We start from the raw sequence: 18,480 nt of genomic DNA, 5'->3' as shown, positions 1-18,480 counted from the left end.
ATCCTAACTGCGTCACATGACACAAATTCACATTTTGGACCTATCACACCTAAATAATGTAACAATTATTATATGCATAGAACTGTAGTGGTTGTAATGTACAGATAATGACCAGCTGATCACTCTTTTGCCACATAGATTGCAACCGCTGCGGATGAATAGGAGATGGAGACATCCACCCGTGTACAGACCCCTGGTGGACTTGGCAACAATGGAGGACAGGCACATTATCCTCATTTATAGACTTGACAGGGCTACAATCACGAGCTGTGTGCCCAATTGGAGCCTGACCTAATATCTGCCATCCGTTACTCGACCGGGTGCCCCCTCTTGTGCAAGTGCTATCTGTGCTCCATTTCCTGGCAACTGGTTCTTTCCAAGTGACAGTGGGCTTGGCAGTAGGAATGTCATAGCCACTGTTCTCAATAGTGCTGACCAGAGTGTTGGCTGCCCTAATTAAACACATGTGCAGCTACATCGTTTTTCCCCAGGTGGAGGATTTGGCCACAGTGAAAGCTGACTTCTATGCAATGGGACATATCCCCAACATCATTGAGGCAATTGATGGAACACATATTGCATTTATCCATCCACCCCCGGCAGAATGATCAGGTGTTCAGAAATAGAAAGAGTTTTCACTCCATGAATGAACAGATGGTGTGCCTGGTGAACCAGTACATCTCCCATGTCAAAGCAAAGTGTACTGGGTCTGTGCATGATGCCTTTATCCTGAGGAATAGCAGCATCCCAGATGTGATGGCCCAACTCCCGAGGCACAGGGTGTGGCTAATAGGTGAGCCCTGGTTCCCACCCAGTGGATGTTGATGTATGTTGTGGGCCCTAAGGGTGAGTGTGTGGCTAACAGTTGTCCCTCGATATTTACAGGTGACTCTGGTTTCCCCAACCTCTCATGGCTACTAGCCCCTGTGAGGAATCCCAGGTCAAGGGCAGAGGAACGTTACAGTGAGGCACATGGTTGAACCAGAAGGCTAATAGAAAGGACATTCCGACTCCTGAAGGCCAGGTTTCATTGCCTCCATCTAACTGGTGGATCCCTTTACTACTTTCCCAGTAAGGTCTGCCAGATCATCGTGTTGTGCTGTGTGTTGTACAACCTTGCCTTGTACCACCATGTGCCTTTTCTGCAGGAGGAGGAGGCTGGAGATGGCCATGTGGAAGCAGTGGACTCTGTGGACAGTGAAGATGAGGAGGCAGAGGATGAGGATGAGGACAACAGAAGTGCAGTAATTTGTCATAACTTCAAATGACACACAGGTAAGATAGTGTTATTTCACATTTCATTACAGCTTGATATGTGACATTGTCACTGGCAGGCTATGAATTCCTACTTCTATGCCCACTCATTGTACCCTTTGGCATCTCTTTTTGCAGATGTTGGTGTCCCACTATTTTCTCCTGGTGTGTTCAGTGCAGCCAACTGAAGGTCTTTTCTATGTAAACATTACTGTACAGTTGAATTGCAATGTTTGAAACTTGTTAAATGAATACATTTTGAAATCATTTGACATACACCATACTTGTATTTTTTCTAAGTGTGTTTATTGCAGTGCTCTGAAGAAGAGGGGGTAGGGCAATGGGCTCGGTTGATGATGGAGGAAAGTCCAGGGTATAGTCCAGTCTATTTGAATCACAGGTGCAGTGTCCAAGGGGGCATAGGAAAGGGGGCAGTTCAAGGTGGACAGGGTGACAGAGTGGGAGACAAGGGTGACAAGCAGGAGAGTCTTATTTCCTGGTGGGGGTCTTGGCAATAGTCACTGGCTTCTGCCTGAATCGCAGGGAACATTTGTGGAGTTGTTCACCTTCAGCAGGGGGAGGGGTGCTGGTGGCCTTTTGGTCCTGTGGTGGAGCCTCCTGTCCAGTAGCGGCAGCGGAGGTGGAGGGATGTTCAGTAGTCAGGCTAGTGTCAGGGGCCCGGTGGTGTGTCACTGCCTCTCTCATACTGTTGGCCATGTCTGCCAGCACCCCTGTAATGGACTTCAAGTCCCTCCTGATCCCCAGGTACTGTCCCCCTGCAGCCGCATGTTCTCCTGCATCTTGTCCAGAATCTGGCTCAGCGTATCCTGGGAATGTTGGTAGGCTGCCAGGATCGTGGTGAGTGCCTCCTGGAGGGTCGATTCCCTGGGCCTGTCCTCCCCCTGCCACACAGCAGTCCTCCCAGCTTCCCTGTTGTCCTGTGCTTCTGTCCCCTGAACCGTGTGCCCACTGCCACTGACCCCAGGTCCCTGATTGTCCTGGGTTTGTGGTGTGCCCTGGGGACCCTGTAGTGGTGGAAACACTGCTGATTGATGTGACCTGGGGACAGAGGTATGAGCCCACTGGGTGGGTGCAGTGGTGGTGTTTCTTGAGGGGGAGGCTCTGTGGTGTTGTGAGACTGTGGCTGAGTAACCAACTGTCCGGAGGTCCCTTATGGGCCAGGTTGGTCATCCAGATCCAGGCGAGCAGAGCTGCTGTCATCACTGTGGGCCTCTTCTGTTGGTGGACTGGATGTTGCTGGCACTTCTTCTCCAGTGACTTTGCCTGGGATACCTGTGGGGATGTAAATACAGTGTTATTGTTTCTGTGTGTGACATTTTGTGCATGGGTGGGTTACCCTGTATGGTTGTTATTTCCCTGGCAGCTTTGCCTTGTGTGAGCTGTTATTTGGTGGGTAGCTGATTCTCTCTAGTGTGCATGCTTTAGTGCTAGGTATTCATGCAGGGATGTATGTGATGTCCATGCATTGGTACATCATGCAGGGCTTAGTACTGGTATGAGTGAGATGTGATGGTGTGGGGGGTGTGGGAAGTGGTGGAGTGATGTGAGTGAGAGTGAGGGTGGAGGTATGTGATGGCATGCAGGTAGGGGGTAGTAGTAGTATAGAGTTGGCTTACCTGAGTCGAGGCCTCCTGCTACTCCTACCAGGCCTTCAGGATGCATGATTGCTAAGACTTTATCCTCTCATGTTGTTAGATGTGGGGGAGGAGGTAGGGGCCCACCACCAGTCCTTTTTGCAGTTAGTTAGTGTCTTGCTGCTGTGGAACATACCTTCACCTGTAGGTCGTTCCACCTCTCCTGATGTCATCCCTTGTTTTGTCCCACAGCATTGACCCTGTCCACGATTCTCCACCATAGCTCCATCTTCCTAACAATAGATATCTGCTGCACCTGTGGTCCAAATAGCTGTGGCTGTACCCGGATGATTTCCTCCACCATGACCCTTAGCTCATCCTCAAAGAATCTGGGGTGCTGTTGTGGTGCCATGAGTGTACTGTGAGTGGTGTGTGTGAAGGTGTGCAGGGTGATGTGTTGGGGTGTGTGTTGTAAGGTGCGTGGATGGTGTATAGGTGATGGTGTTGTGTGGGTCTGGTCTTGTCAGTATTCGTGATGTCAGTCTGTTGGCAATGGTTTGTAGTCGTAAAGGGTTGTGGGTAATGTGGATGTGAGTTTTATAGTGGTGTGGTTGTGGTGTGTGTATGGGTGGCAGGGGTTTGTATTTTGAATTGTCCAATGTGGTGCTCTTTTGTTTATGTGTGTGTATTTTGAGCACAGTGGTATGTACCGCCAATAGTTTACAACCATTGAATGTCCGCCGTGATGATTTGTGGATCATAATGTGGTGGGAGTTGTTCTGTTGGCGTAACGGTGTGGGTTTTGTAACCGCCACTTTATCGCTGACCTTTGGGCTGGCGGATTTGTGTGAGTATCTGGGTAGTGACGGATTGATGTGTATCATAATATGGCTAGCAGATATCCATCACGGCTGCGGTATGCTGGCATCAGTCAGCATGGTGGTAAGTGGAATTTACTGCTAATGTCATAATGAGGGCCTAAGACTCTTAAATCCACAGAAAACAGTGAGAACACTGCTAGCTTGAAAGATTGCCCGGGTTGCGTCAAAATAACACCACACGGGCAAGTGTGCATCGGAAGAGGCCAGTGATGTGTCGATTTCTCACTTGTAAGTGAGATCGTGCATCGTTCCTCCTCCAGTCGGGTCGGCGTGCATTGTTTTCACTCTCTGCAAGAGAGCAATGCATCAATCTGGTCAGGCACTCGGGCCCGGGCAGGCTTTGCATTGGTTTTCCACACCCAGCAAGCTTTGCATCGCAAATCCGGTCACACGGTATCAGAAAACTGTGCTATGTGGGGTTGAGACATTAACAGATTCCGTCAGAGGGTGTTGCGCGTCGTTTCTCCAGCCATGTTGCATCGATCTTCCAGCCGCAATGTAGGTGGAGCATAGATTTCACCTGCGAAGCCGGCGGCACCTCATTTGTCAGCCGCATCTTGGAAGGTGCATAGAAAATTTCCCCGCACAGCAGTCTGTGCGTGAATATTCAGTTTTTGTCTGCCAGCTTCACCATTCAAGGGCCCAGGAATGGGATGGGGCATGACTTGGCAGGGCAGGAGTCTCAGCAGAGAGTCCAGGTGCGGAAAAGGGAAGTCTTTGATGGCCCTAAGAATTCAACAACAGGAGGCAAGGTCAGGTCAAGCCCTTGGAGATTTCTTCACAAGGAGGAATGCACAACAAAGTCCAGCCTTTGTCCCCTTTCACAGGCAGAAGCAGCAACTGCAGGATAGCTCCACAAAGCACAGTCACAGGCAGGGCAGCACGTCTCCTTAATTTTTCAGCTCTTCCCCTTGGCATAGGTTCCTCTTGATTTACAGAATTGATCCAATTTTCAGGGGTTGGGTGCTCTTCTTATACCCATTTTGGCCTTTGAAGTAGGCCTACTTCAAAGGAAAATATTTCTTGTTTGTGAGATCCTGCCTTGCCTAGGCCAGGCCCCAGACACACACCAGAGGGTTAGAGACTGCATTGTGTGAGATCAGGCACAGCCCTTTCAGGTGTAAGTGACCACTCCTCCCCTCTCTCCTAGCACAGATGGCTCATCAGAATATGCAGGCTACACCCCAGCTTCCTTTGTGTCACTTTCTGGAGAGAGGTACAAACAGCCCAACTGTCAAACTGACCCAGACAGGGAAGTCACAAGCAGGCAGAGTCACAGAATGGCGTAAGCAAGAAAATGCCTTCTTTCTAAAAATGGCATTTTCAAACACATAGGCGGTCATTACAACATTGGCGGTAAATGCCGCTTACCGCCATGCAGAAGACCGCCAACACACCGCCGCGGCTGTGGAAATCCGTCACAGCTATTATGACCCACAGCTCAGAATCCACCAAGATTCAGACACCCACACAAGTCCGCCCCACCAAAGGTCAGTGATAAAGTGGCGAAAACAAAACCTCCACCGTCATGCCAACAGAAATACGCCCACACTATCACGACACACAAATCCACGTGGTGGTCTTTCAACCGCTGTATTCCATTGGCGGTACACACCGCCGCGCTCAAAATACACACACTCTTACAAAACACTACCACATTGGACAATTCCAAATACATACACCTGATTCACATACACACACCACTCCCACACACCCAATACAATATAAAACACCCACCCACAAACCCCTATGACCAAAATTATTGAGAGAAGGCCAGAGAGAGACACTACAAACAACTACCAAGCATCCACAGGCACACAAAACCATCACCCACATTAATTCCACGCACCTCACACAACACACCACTACATATCACCCCACTTATCACGACACACACCACCACACACATCACCCACACCACCCCATGGCACGGCAAAGACACCAAAGGTTCTCTGAAGAGGAGCTCAGAGTCATGGTGGAGGAAATCGTCCGGGTAGAGCCACAGCTATTCGGAGCACAGGTGCAGCACACCTCCATAGCTAGGAAGATGGAGCTATGGTGAAGAATAGTGGACAGGGTTAATGCAGTGGGACAGCACCCAAGAAATAGGGATGACATCAGGAAGAGGTGGAACGACCTACGGGGAAGGTACGTTCCGTGGTATCAAGACATCACCTTGCGGTTCAGCGGACTGGCGGCGGACCCCCACCTCCTCCCCCACAACTAACAACATGGGAGGAGCAAGTCTTGCCGATTCTGCATCCTCAGGGCCTCGCAGGAGTAGATGGAGGAATGGACCCTGGTAAGTCAAATCTTAACTATTACATCCCCCACCCTACCTGCATGCTATCACATACCCCCACCCTCGCCCTCACCCCCATCACTCCAACTCCTCACAAATGTCCCAATATCACAAACCACACATCCCAACACCAAGCCCTGCATGCAATAACAAAGCATGGACACCCATCACCAATACATGGCCACTGCACATACCCATATACCCTCCTAACCCACCATCACACAAGGTCCCACACAGGAATGCAAGCACTGGGGTACACGGTCACCCACCTATTGCACACCATAGCACACACAGATGTAATAAACGTCCCTTTATACCCCTGCAGTACCCATACCCAACGTCACCGGACAGGATGGTCCACACATGTCCACACCACCAACAGAAGAGGTCCACAGTGATGACAGCAGCTCTGTCCAACTGGAACTAGATGACCAGCCCAGCCCATCGGGGACCTCTGGACAGTCGGTTCCCCTCACACAGTCACAGGCCACCACAGAGCTTCCCCCCTCTGGAAACACCAGCACAGCACCCACCCAGCGGGCCCATACCTCTGTCCCCAGGACACGTCAATCAGCAGTGTGTCCACCACTACAGGGAACCCAGGCTAACCCACCACAACAACAGGGACCTGGGGGCAGTGGCAGTGGGCACACCGTTCAAGGGGCAGAGGCCCAGGAACACAGGGAAACTGGGAGGGCTGCTGCGCGACAGAGGGAGGACAGGCCAAGGGAACCCACTCTCCACGAGGCCCTCTCCAACATCATGGGAGCCTACTACCACTCCCAGGAGACGATGACAATGGTACCGGCCAAGTTTCAGGAGACCCAGCGCCTGCAGGAGGAACAGTATTTGGGCTTTAGGGAGTTACACAGATCCATCAATTCCACCCTGGGCACCATCGTAGGGGTGCTGAAGGAAGTACTCAACACCAGGAGGGACACTGTGGCACAACAAGGGGCCCCTGACACTAGCCTGGACGATGAACTGCCCACCACCTCTGCCGGCGCTAGTGGACAGGAGGCACCACCACAGGACCACCACACCAGCACCCCACCCCCTGCAGAGGGAGAACCACCCCGCAAACGGTCCCTGAGATCCAGGACAAAGACAGAGAATGATGCCAAGACCCCCACCAAGAAATGAGACCACCCTGAATGTCATCCTTCTGCCCACTTTGTCACCCTGTCCATCCTCAAACTGCCCCAGCTTCACTTCCTATGCCCCTTTGGACAATGCACCTGTGAGACTAATAGACTGGACTCTGCCATGGACATTCCTCCACCATCACCCCTCACCATTTTACAACACCCTCCAATATTGAGCACTTAAATAAACACCCTTAAAGCACAAAACAATCTGGAGTCAGTATGTGATTTCAAATTTGTGTATTAGCAATTACAGTGACAAAGGGGCATATTTATACTCGGTTTGCGCCGGATTTGCGTCGTTTTTTTATATTTATACTTTGGAGTTAGACCCGTCTAGCACCAAAGATCTTGGAGTTTGCGTCATTTTTTAGCGTGGACACCTTCCTTGCGTTAATGATATGCAAGGTAGGCGTTCCCGTCTAAAAAATGACTCTGAGGCATGTGCACCGTATTTACACTCCCGGGCAAAAAAGACGCCCGGGAGTGGGCGGGTCAAAAAAAAATGATGTCCAGCCGCTTTAGCGTCATTTTTTAACGCTGGTCAGGGCAGGCGTTAAGGGACCTGTGGGCTCGGAAGGAGCCCAGAGGTGCCCTCCCATGCCCCCAGGGACACCCCTTGCCACCCTTGCCCACCCCAGGAGGACGCCCAAGGATGGAGGGACCCATCCCCGGGAACTTAAGGTAAGTTCAGGTAAGTATTTTATTTTATTTTTTTGGGTGGCATAGGGGGGCCTGATTTGTGCCCCCCTACATGCCACTATGCCCAATGACTATGCCCAGGGGACATAAGTCCCCTGGGCATGGCCATTGGGCAAGGGGGCATGACTCCTGTCTTTGCTAAGACAAGAGTCATTTCAATGGGGGTTGGGAGTCAAAAAAAATGGCGCTAATCGGGTTGAGGCGAAAATTTTGCCTCAGCCTGACTTGCCCCATTTTTTGGCGCCCAAGCTCCATTTTCCCCTACGCCGGCGCTGCCTGGTGTAAGTCATTTTTTTTTACGCACACCAGGCAGCTCCGCCGGCTAACGTCATTCCATAAATAAGGCGCCCGCATGGCGCTTTGGAATGCCTTTAGCCGGCGTTAAATTTTTTGACGCACAACTGCATTGGCGCAGTTGTGCGCCAAAAAGTATAAATACGGCCCAAAATGCTTTTTCAATTGTAATGTCAACATACCTATGTCACACAGCTCTAATCCATGAGGAAACACAGCAGATGTCACACTGTGGGGCCCACATCTGTGAAATCGTAAGGGAAAGTGACAACTCAGTGACCATACACTGGGTGAAAACAACAGACAGTAGAGAGGTAGTAGTGTTAACGTACATGTAGTAGGCAGGTTTGTATTCTTACCTGTGTCTCACTGGAAGTATTGCAGGATCACAGAGGTCCTGTTATCGATGTCCTCTTCTTTTGCTTCCTCGTCCTCACTGTCCACAGGCTCCACAGCTGCAACAGCACCACCATCTGGACCATCCTCCTGCAGAAAAGGCACCTGTTGTCGCAAAGCTAAGTTGTGAAGCATACAGCAGGCCACCATGATCTGGCACACCTTCTTTGGTGAGTAGAATAGGGATCCACCTGTCATATGGAGGCACCTGAACCTGGCCTTCAGGAGGCCGAATGTCCGCTCTATTATCTTCAGAGTTCACCCGTGGGCCTCATTGTAGCGTCCCTCTGCCCTTGTCCTGGGATTCCTCACTGGGGTCAGTAGCCATGACAGGTTGGGGTAACCAGTGTCACCTGCAAATGGCGAGGGACAACTGTTAGACACACACTAACCTGTAGGGATATCCCCAGACCCAGACAACCATTTCCACTGACTTGCTTCCAGGTGCTCACCTAATAGCCACACACAGTGCCTCTGGAGTTGCCCCATCATATAAGGGATGCTGCTATTCAGGATGTAAGCGTCATGTACTGAACCAGAGAATTTGGCATTCACATGGGAGATGTACTGGTCTGGCAAACACACCATTTTCACATTCATGGAATGATAACTCTTCCGGTTTCTGTACACCTGTTAACTCCTGCGGGGGTACCAAAGCCACATGTGTCCGATCAATGGCACCTATGATGTTGGGGATATGTCCCAGGGCATAGAAGTCACCTTTCACTGTAGGAAAATCCTCCACCTGAGGGAAAACGATGTAGCTGCGCATGTGTTTCAGCACAGCACTCTGGACAACACGTTGGAAAACATAGGCTGGGACATCCCTGATGCTATGGCCACTGTTGTTTGAAATTACCCACTTGCAAGGAAATGGAGTACTGACAGCACCTGCACTTGAGGGGGTATTCCTGTGGGATGGCAGAAAGCTGACACCAGGTCTGGCTCCAGCTGGGCACACAGTTCCAGGATTGTGGCACGATCAAGCCTGTAGGTGATGATCACATGTCTTTCCTCCATTGTCGACAGGTCCACCAGCGGTCTGTACACCGGAGGATGCCGCCATGTTCTCACATGTCCCAGCGGACGGTGCCTATGAAGGACAACAGCAACCACAGAGTCAACTAACTCAGAGGTACGTACCCACAGCTTACACAGAACATGAATCATAATCTGAAATGTGGCCTGTATGAGTGTTGAGGCAAGGCCTAGGTATGTGTGACGCAGTGAAAAATTAGGCAATGTGGGCCCCTGAAATGGCGGCTGCCTGACCTGTAAAGTGGGACAATGGGATGTGAGGTATCTGCGCTGGCGTTATACACCGTCGCGGTAGGCAGTCGAAGACCGCGGCGCAATTCTGCATTGGTTAACATTGGACCCTATGGGTCCCAGGAGCCAATGATGATGTACGCCGGCGGTGACGGTACGCACTGCCGTGGACATGACCGCCATTTTCTATCTGTTCAATCACTCGATACCTGATCTTCGACAGGAGAGGACCTACACTGCAAGTGCTGCTGTAACCTCAGTCTGGAAGAGACAATGGCTCGTGCATCTGGGGAAAGGGCCCCTGCCTTCACATCGGAGGAGTTGGAGGTACCTGCCTTCCCCCTTGATGCCCCTACCTGTGGAGGTTACTTGGCAGTCTGGAGTCAAGTTGGGGCACCAGTATGTGCCATCGGTGCAAATTTAATGACATAGACTGGCCAATTGACTTGGACGCTCATATTTATTGCTTTGCCATCATATTAAAGCCAACCAGACGGTAGTTTTTTGGTTACATCTTTGTCTTGCATTTCCTTTTCTAAGTTTGAGTTGTTCCTGGCTGACATTGGTTGTATGCTAGTATTTTGTTGTGTGTGCTTCTTGCTGCTACATGTATTGTGTTAGAAGTATGTGAGGTTTGTGCAGTGCTGTTGTCCACCAGGGGTAAGGTGTGTGTTGTATGATAGGTATGTGTATGTAGCAGAAATGGTGTTGACATGGTATTGTGTTGTGTTTGTAGTGACATGTGTTTGTTGCAGTGATGTGCGATGTGGTCAGGTATGGTGTATGCCTTGTCCCCTGATGAGGTTATTGTGTACATGTGGTATGTGTTCTGTATTTTTTTCTGTGCAGACATGGAATTTGTTGAGTTGTACAGGTATGCCTTCCTTTTGTGTGCATGCAACTTTTTCAGTGTGTGTCCATCAGATCTGGCTGTTGTCTTGTATGATGTTTGGAGTAGTGTATGCTACGTAGCCTTGCCCTTCACCCATATGTGTGACTTTGTATTACATTTGTTGCTGCAATTGCTTGTTCATGAGATATGAATGGGGCCTGTCCGTGTGGGTGTGCTTTTGTGAGCCTTGTTCAACAGGAGATGTGTCCCAGTATGGCCTCCTTCCGTGTATGGTTTTGCTGCTCCCATCACTGCTGTGCCAGTGTTGTTGTGATATGTCACCTTGTTAGTTTTTTGACTGTTTGTGTCTGCAAGTATTGTGCATGGCATGATAGGGATGATGTGCTATGTCTGTGTCAATTGCTGAGTTGTATGATGGTGTTTCCCTCCCAAAGGCCATCCCTTACATTTCCAGGGCCTCCCCCACCCCCACAGCCAGCACCCATGCCCCTCCCCCTCCAAGAAGAGGTCCACCCCACCCAAGAAGCCCCCCTCCCAATTCAAAGCCAAAACCCATCCCTCCCAAGCCAAAGGTCAAACCCAGCTCCCTTCCGCCCATACTCCCTGAGGTACCTGACTGCCCCCTTGAAGCTAATACTTGTGGAGGTTACATGGCAGTCAGGAGTAGGTTGGGGTGCCATTTTGTGTCTTTGGTGCACGTTTTATGACTTCTGGAATGGCCAAATGCCTTGGACGTATAGATATATATGGCACTGCCATCATATTAAAGCCAACCAGGTGTTAGTTTTTTGGTTACATGTTTGTCCTGAATTTCCTTTCCTAGGTTTGAGTTGTTCCTGGCTGACATTGGTTGTGTGCTAGTATTTTGTTCTGTTTGCTGCTTGCTGCTACATGTATTGTGTTAGCAGTGTTGAAATCCTCCTTCAGGGCAGGAACAAAACAAGAGACCAGCCAGTCTTAGGATATAAAGAAAGACAATTTAATACGTGCACGGGGACTGATGGCCTGAGAGGCCAAGCCCAAGCAGTCTGATTTGCGGAACTCCAATACAGTCTTTTAAGCATAAAGACCACATAAATATGAACATACATCCTGCAATCAGAGCAACAGAGAGGTAATTTCTTCATCAGGTACATGTTGTGATGTTGATCAGGTGATGCATGGTGTCACACATACACTGGGCATTTATCCAATCACAGTAGAACATCATTTCATGATGGCAGCCTGATACAAGATGGTCACAAGCGTGACCTGCACATTTCTTAGACCGTTGGGTTTCTCCAAGCGTCACCAAACCAGTTTCTTAATATCCTTTCCTCAGACCTATATGGACATACAGAAGTGTGTCTGTTGCTGGGTGAATGAAGCAATGTATGTTGAGTGAGGTGTCTCTTTGAAGCAAGCCTTGCATTACAAGCTGTCTATCAGGGTTAATTTAGTAAGGGTCATCCAACCTTTTGCATATGCTTTTCAGGCCTTTTCAGCATTGAGTATCACAGGATAAAGTCAGGCCTGGAGAAATAATACAATGGATTAATTAGCCAGCTTCCACATTCCCTCCTCTGATAATCAATGATGATCGGTGTTCCCAATCTTCTTGGAATTGGCCTGTACCCATCAGTTTTTAATTTTAGATATTGTGTCTGGTATGCAGGCTGTTACTATCGTAGAAATAATTACTATTTCTGTCTTGGGTCATACTTTGTACCTCTTGTTCAAACTTCAGCAGATACCTGATATATCACTATATGTGTTTTTTTGTGTAGGCAATGTTGCACATGGGACATTAACATTAGTTATTATCTGTTGTGTATGTGTGTAATTAGGAACACATATTTGCTTACTCTACATGGAATCTGGGAAGCAAAGTTGGACCACTACTTACTAATCTAGTCTGAACCTAAAAACAACCTATTCCTCCTATTGTGATCCCTATGTACCTTATATTATGCATTATAATCAATGAAAACTCTTATTTGACAGTAAATAGAACGTTGATGCTGTTCTATGTCTTTCACAGCTATAGTTGGTGAAGGTGATGTACAATACTACTCTGTATTTTGTTATTCACTAAGCACTGCTGGAGCAGGTGTACGCAAACATCAAATGACATAAAATGCTTTGCATCATACATTCTTCTTTGTCCCCAAAGCATTTTTGCTCATCTATGTGGTAGTTACTTGTATTGATAATTTCGGAAAGCAGTTCAAAGTCTCAAAAATCAAAGTCTAAGGGGGTCAATATGAACTTGGCGGTCTAGACCGCCATGCCCGCAGCGGCGGGAATTTCCACCACCGGCATGGCGGTCTCGACCGCCACATTATGAACACAGTGGGGACAGCCATAGGCGGCCCTCCATCCTCACCAGGCTACCGCCGCCATGCAGCCTGATGATAGTGGGATTCTTCATCCGACAGCAGCGCTGCCCTCTGGATAAAAAACCCTTGTTCCGCCAGCCATTTCCTGGCAGAAGGGGTGCTCCGGGGCCCCCATGCACAGCCCCGTCGTGCAGGGCAGTGTTCTGCGTGACGGGTGCTCCTGCAGCTGCCACACTGCAGCATTGATGATGGCTCCATGTGGACGGCAAAGTCCTGGCCCAGCATACCGCTGGGCCGGCTGGCGGAAACACTGTTTCCATCTGCCAGCCCAGGGGAATGCTGTTCATATGGCCGACAGGGTCTCAAGGGGGCTGATGGTCTATGTTTAGACCGCCAGCATGAACACGGCGGGGAATCCCACCGTGTTCATAATGACCCCCTAAGTGTCATTCAATGCTCCTATTCTGAAGTAAGAGTGATCTGTGGGAAGTCAGCAGGCACCAAGAGAAGTAGCACAAAGAAAACCACTGGTATACATAACCGTTTACTGTGGGCCCTTGAAGAGGAGTCAGACAACGTTACCTTATTGAATTTCAAAAGAGTATGTCAAAGGTATTAATTTCCTACACCTCATGTTTTGCTCCAGAGGTCACCAGTACCTGAGGCAAAAAGGTATTGTAGAAAGGAGGCCAGGTGCTCTAGAACTGAAGGTTTAGTGAGGTCTATCAGCCAGAACTGCAGGAGATGAAGGTTGTGAAGTTGAAGTTGACAGTTGGTGAAGTTGACGGTGCCCCTAGTCCTCACAGATATACCTTTTGGAGGAGGCAAAGAGATACTTAAGTGTTACAGTTGTAGAGGGCCCCACTTTCTGGAGCCAACATCCTGTGGTCACAGTACCATGGAGCGGCAATCAGTTGTGGCCACAGTCGCTGGTACCCCTTCAGTGTGGCATCAAGGGATAACCAGCACTTAATGGTCACTTGGGTACATTGTATAAGAACCAAACAGGGCCCGCTTACACCCTCTGTCTCTTGGAGGTGTGCAGCACGAGCAGCCCTTGTTGAACAGAGACTCAACCACGATGGTGATGGAGGGCCAGCCAGTTGTTCCACTTGTTTCTGCTGCTGCGGATGTCCATGATCCGCTACCTTCTTGACAGTGAAGAGTTGTGGATCCAGGAGGTCAGTCCCTCCCACTTCACAGGTGACTCAGGCCCAATCTCCCTTGTGGAGATCATGTCCAGTGTGTGTTGTCTAGCTAGGAAGGGCCTGCAGCACCTGACACTGAAGGCAATGCAACATTGCTCTCAAAATGACTTATCAGATACTGACAGTGCAATTCTAGATATGTGCGTAGGCCAGTCAAACAGTATTTTAGTCGGCACTCAGTTTGTCCGCTTTTGTCAAGTATGCATCTCCTGACCAATGAAGCAAGTTGGAGTGCATCAATCCAGAACAGCTCAGCAGATTCACAAAACCTCATAAAGGGACATATCTGACTGGGGTAAATGAATTAAATCAATCAATTCACCCCCTTCTCTTTGCGCACACCTAATCCCATAGTCTACTGTACCCTCCGTCAGGTGTTACTCATATCAAAAGCTTGATCATTATGATAAATGTAACATACATCACTGTCAGTAGCACCATTCCTTTCAACTTATGTAGGCAGGAAAGTAATATTCACATATCAAAGGCACATTCGTTATCATTGCAAACAATACAAGTATTACATTGGAAACCTGTAACTCAACTAGGCGAGGCTAAAGTGGAGCAGAGGGTAAGATGCATCAACATTTTTTTTTTCCTTACTATCTATTTTTCGTTTTTCTCGCTTTATATTTTTAAATCAGGAAATGCAAATCCAGCCCAGGTATGTGGTGGAAAAGGCTCTCTACTCTGTGTAAAACCATATCCTTCAGAAAGAAGATAGGTTCATTAAGACATGACATAAATCTGTACACAGAAATATAATTTCATCTCGTCACTGCCCCATACTTGCAACATAAACTTCTCTAATTATACTTGAGAAATAATATGCAGTAATACATTTGGAAAACAAATGTTAATGGTAATAGCCAATCATCATTGTATAGTCAAGTGTATAATCAATGCATCAAGTCCTTCTCTTATAATGTAAGTGTAACACGCGACATACATTTGGAAGTGACATTGTAAATCTACTGATAACATTATATTAATATTTTGGTACTTTCCCTGTATCTAAAGTCCCATCACTGAGGCATTTAATAAATATGAACAAATAGTTGTTATTGGATAACTCTTCTAACCACATACACTAGTACCATCTTAAGCAGAAATCATCACTCAGGAAATAAATAACAATGACACTCAGTAACAGTGGAATATTCACACAAACTATTTCACCCAACAAATGGTAACCCAAAGGTAAGGAATAAACACATCTTACACCCTTATACAGCAAGCATTGTAGGAACACAGCACTGTATCCTATTAATCTCCTTCAACACACAGAATATTTGTTTCAAGGCTGGAGGGGTTGGGACCTTGCAGGCATTACCGTTGTCAGAAGTCACTTCCCCTTTCTCGTACAAGTGTGATGTTGTGAAATTAAGATTTTTTTTTAAGAACAAATATGGGCAGGGGATATGCACCAGTCTTTACTCGGTGCACCTCGTCTGTAGTTGTTGTGTGACCATACTCTTCCATAGTGGAAAAACACAGAACATGATGTAATTCATATTTGGCACCCTTATCATCAGAAGTATATTACCAATAGCTGTACTGCAGTACTATTTTGCACATCTTAAGGTAGGAATAACTCTGTTGTATTATAGGTATGTTCAATACCCAAAACCAGTATAGAAAGTATATAATTGCAATCTACAAACGCATTAAAGCAATCCATGTGAGATGTACCCCCAAAACTCTCATAAATTATGAAAGCATAAAACGGGATATAGACAGACAAATACAGAAAACACATCTTCTCGTCCATGTTCTGAAACCTAGGAAAAACATGGATAGAAAAATACTCCTCCTGCAACCAATTATATTATTCATTGATATACATACATATAGAGGCTCTGTACAAATCTTCCAGAATCCTTTCTCATCAAATGCAATTATTTGCAGAAGCTTAAAAGCAGAATTTATTATTCTTTAATATCTTTTTCTTTCAAAGTATGTTTACAAAAATGCAACTAGTAAAGAAGCATTTTGCTGAACTACTACAAAAGTTAGGTGTCATTTCATTGAAGCATCATTTAATAAAATGTGCGGAAGCATGGTAGTATTTCCAAAATTTATATTCATAATGGAAAAATCAATGTAACCATTTTCAGCAAAGTTATGGGAAACATGAAACAAGCATTGGCAAAAAGCTAAAATATATTTTTTAGTTCTCTAAAAGCACACATTGCCATAGTAGTTCCTGGCACGAACAAAACTATTTGGTGCCAACATACTTCTGGAAGAGTGGAATTGTTCACTTACAACAAAGTCAGTCGATAAACAGAGAGAATTCAAATAACAAAAGGTCTTGAATAACAAGATATGGGCAGAATTCCTAAAGAAAATCACAAAGTGCACCCATGGTATCAGTCCTTGCATTAGTGCATATTTACATCTTTTATGAATTAGCAAGCATTTACAGAAGCAGACCAGGAAATCGGACTCCTAGAAAATATTTGTAAAAGTAATTTTAGCAGGAGAAAATATGCATGTGTTTTTACAAGACAAGTGGATTGATTCCACACCCCTGACAACACATTGTTAACTGCTACCAATGAATACTGTGGTCCCTCAAGACAACATTTGTTCACTGTAAGAATGTTGGCAACCTTTGATGATCAAAATATTTTTAAATGTAATCCCTACATAGGAATGTTCTTATTTGTTTAACACTATCCCCAGCTGCACAGAAAAACAGCCCCTGCGGATCTTTACCTAAAGCCACTCATAAGTAGTGAAGTCAGAAGCTTGTATCTTATCATGTGTGATGACTTAACACTTGAACTTAAATTCTCTACAGAGAGTAAGCATGTTACAGCCATCTCTTGTCTACTTGCAAACCTTTCCCATACTTAGTCTAGTACCAAATATTAGTGTAGTAAGTGCAGTGATGGTCACATATTTCGGACATATGTATCACTTTCTTAAAATCCTCCCCCAAATCTCTTGGTACAATAATGCTACACAATGTATCCAGATCCTTCCAAAGCACCCCTCTCATGGCTATTATTCTGTCTAACTCTGTAGATTTGTATGCATGCCGAGAGACTGTCTCTCATGATTTCCAACTGTGTGTTTGTATTGCTGAGCACCTCCTCCCACATCTTGATGTTATGGATCGTGTGATGTGCAGACGCGGACATATCCCATATTGAATTATACAATCCCTCACATCCCTTGCCTTGTCAGCTGAGTCATCATAGGAATTCTGCTGATACTTAGATCAGCCTTGGCACTGATAAACTATTTTATTTAATTTGATATCTGTTTGTACTTCTGTTCATGTTTTCTGATGGCATGGGCTACTTCCTCTCTGACTTTGGCTAAGGAATAATTTCTAATTCTTTCATAAGGTCTATTACTTTTTTTTCACCACTTCCTCTTCCATCAAACGCCATGCTAGGGTGTGACTTCTGTGTTCCTTTTCTGCCTGCTGCTATGAAGCCAGCTCAGAGTGTTTGGTCCCTGTTGTGGTGTCCTCAGGATGTAGTGTATTTCCCATCCTGCCTATCAAAAAATGTCCTCAAGGAAAATCTATGTGTTTGTTCCTATGACGGTGCACTTGCCACAGGAAGAGAGCTTGGAAAGCCCCTTTTATCTCTAATTGTTTCATCCTCCAGTCTTCCCTGCCCTTGTTTTCCCCCACACTCCGGAGGAGACTGTTCTCCAGTTCATACAGTTCTTTGTGTATCTTATCCTCCACATATAATACAGCACCTCATTCAGGCAACATCTCATATGCTACTAGAATGTAGGCAGTACTGTATAGTAAAGCACAACACATATCCACCAAGTCACAGGAACAATACTGTCGGTTTCCTTGCAATGTCAAAATACAACCCTTTTGAAAAGACCCTTACAAAGATCGAACAGACATTGAAAACTGAACAGTACAACTTTCCCTTGTTATCCTACATAGACAATTCATCTGTACTTAGCTTGGAGAAATAAAAGGGTGTTGGCAGGCTAACCCTGCCGCTCATTCCCAAGAAGACATGAGGGAGCAGACACTTGACACTTCAAGCAATCATACAGTCACCTGCCAGCAGCATATGCAGTTAGTAAAGCAGAGAGAACACTTCAGTTTTACCACATTGCACTTCATTCTTGTTCACTGCAAGCATACACAAGTTGATAATAGGTAGAAGCCAAAGGTGCTCTTTTATCGGTGTCCTTACGTGGCGAGAAGGAGAAATGACAGAAAAGTAAGGAAAGAAGTTCAAAATTCCACACTCTTGCAATCCTGCCCAAAAGCAG

This window comes from Pleurodeles waltl, chromosome 2_2, assembly GCF_031143425.1.
Source record: "Pleurodeles waltl isolate 20211129_DDA chromosome 2_2, aPleWal1.hap1.20221129, whole genome shotgun sequence".
NCBI lineage: Eukaryota > Metazoa > Chordata > Amphibia > Caudata > Salamandridae > Pleurodeles > Pleurodeles waltl.
This window is presented reverse-complemented; position numbering follows the sequence as displayed.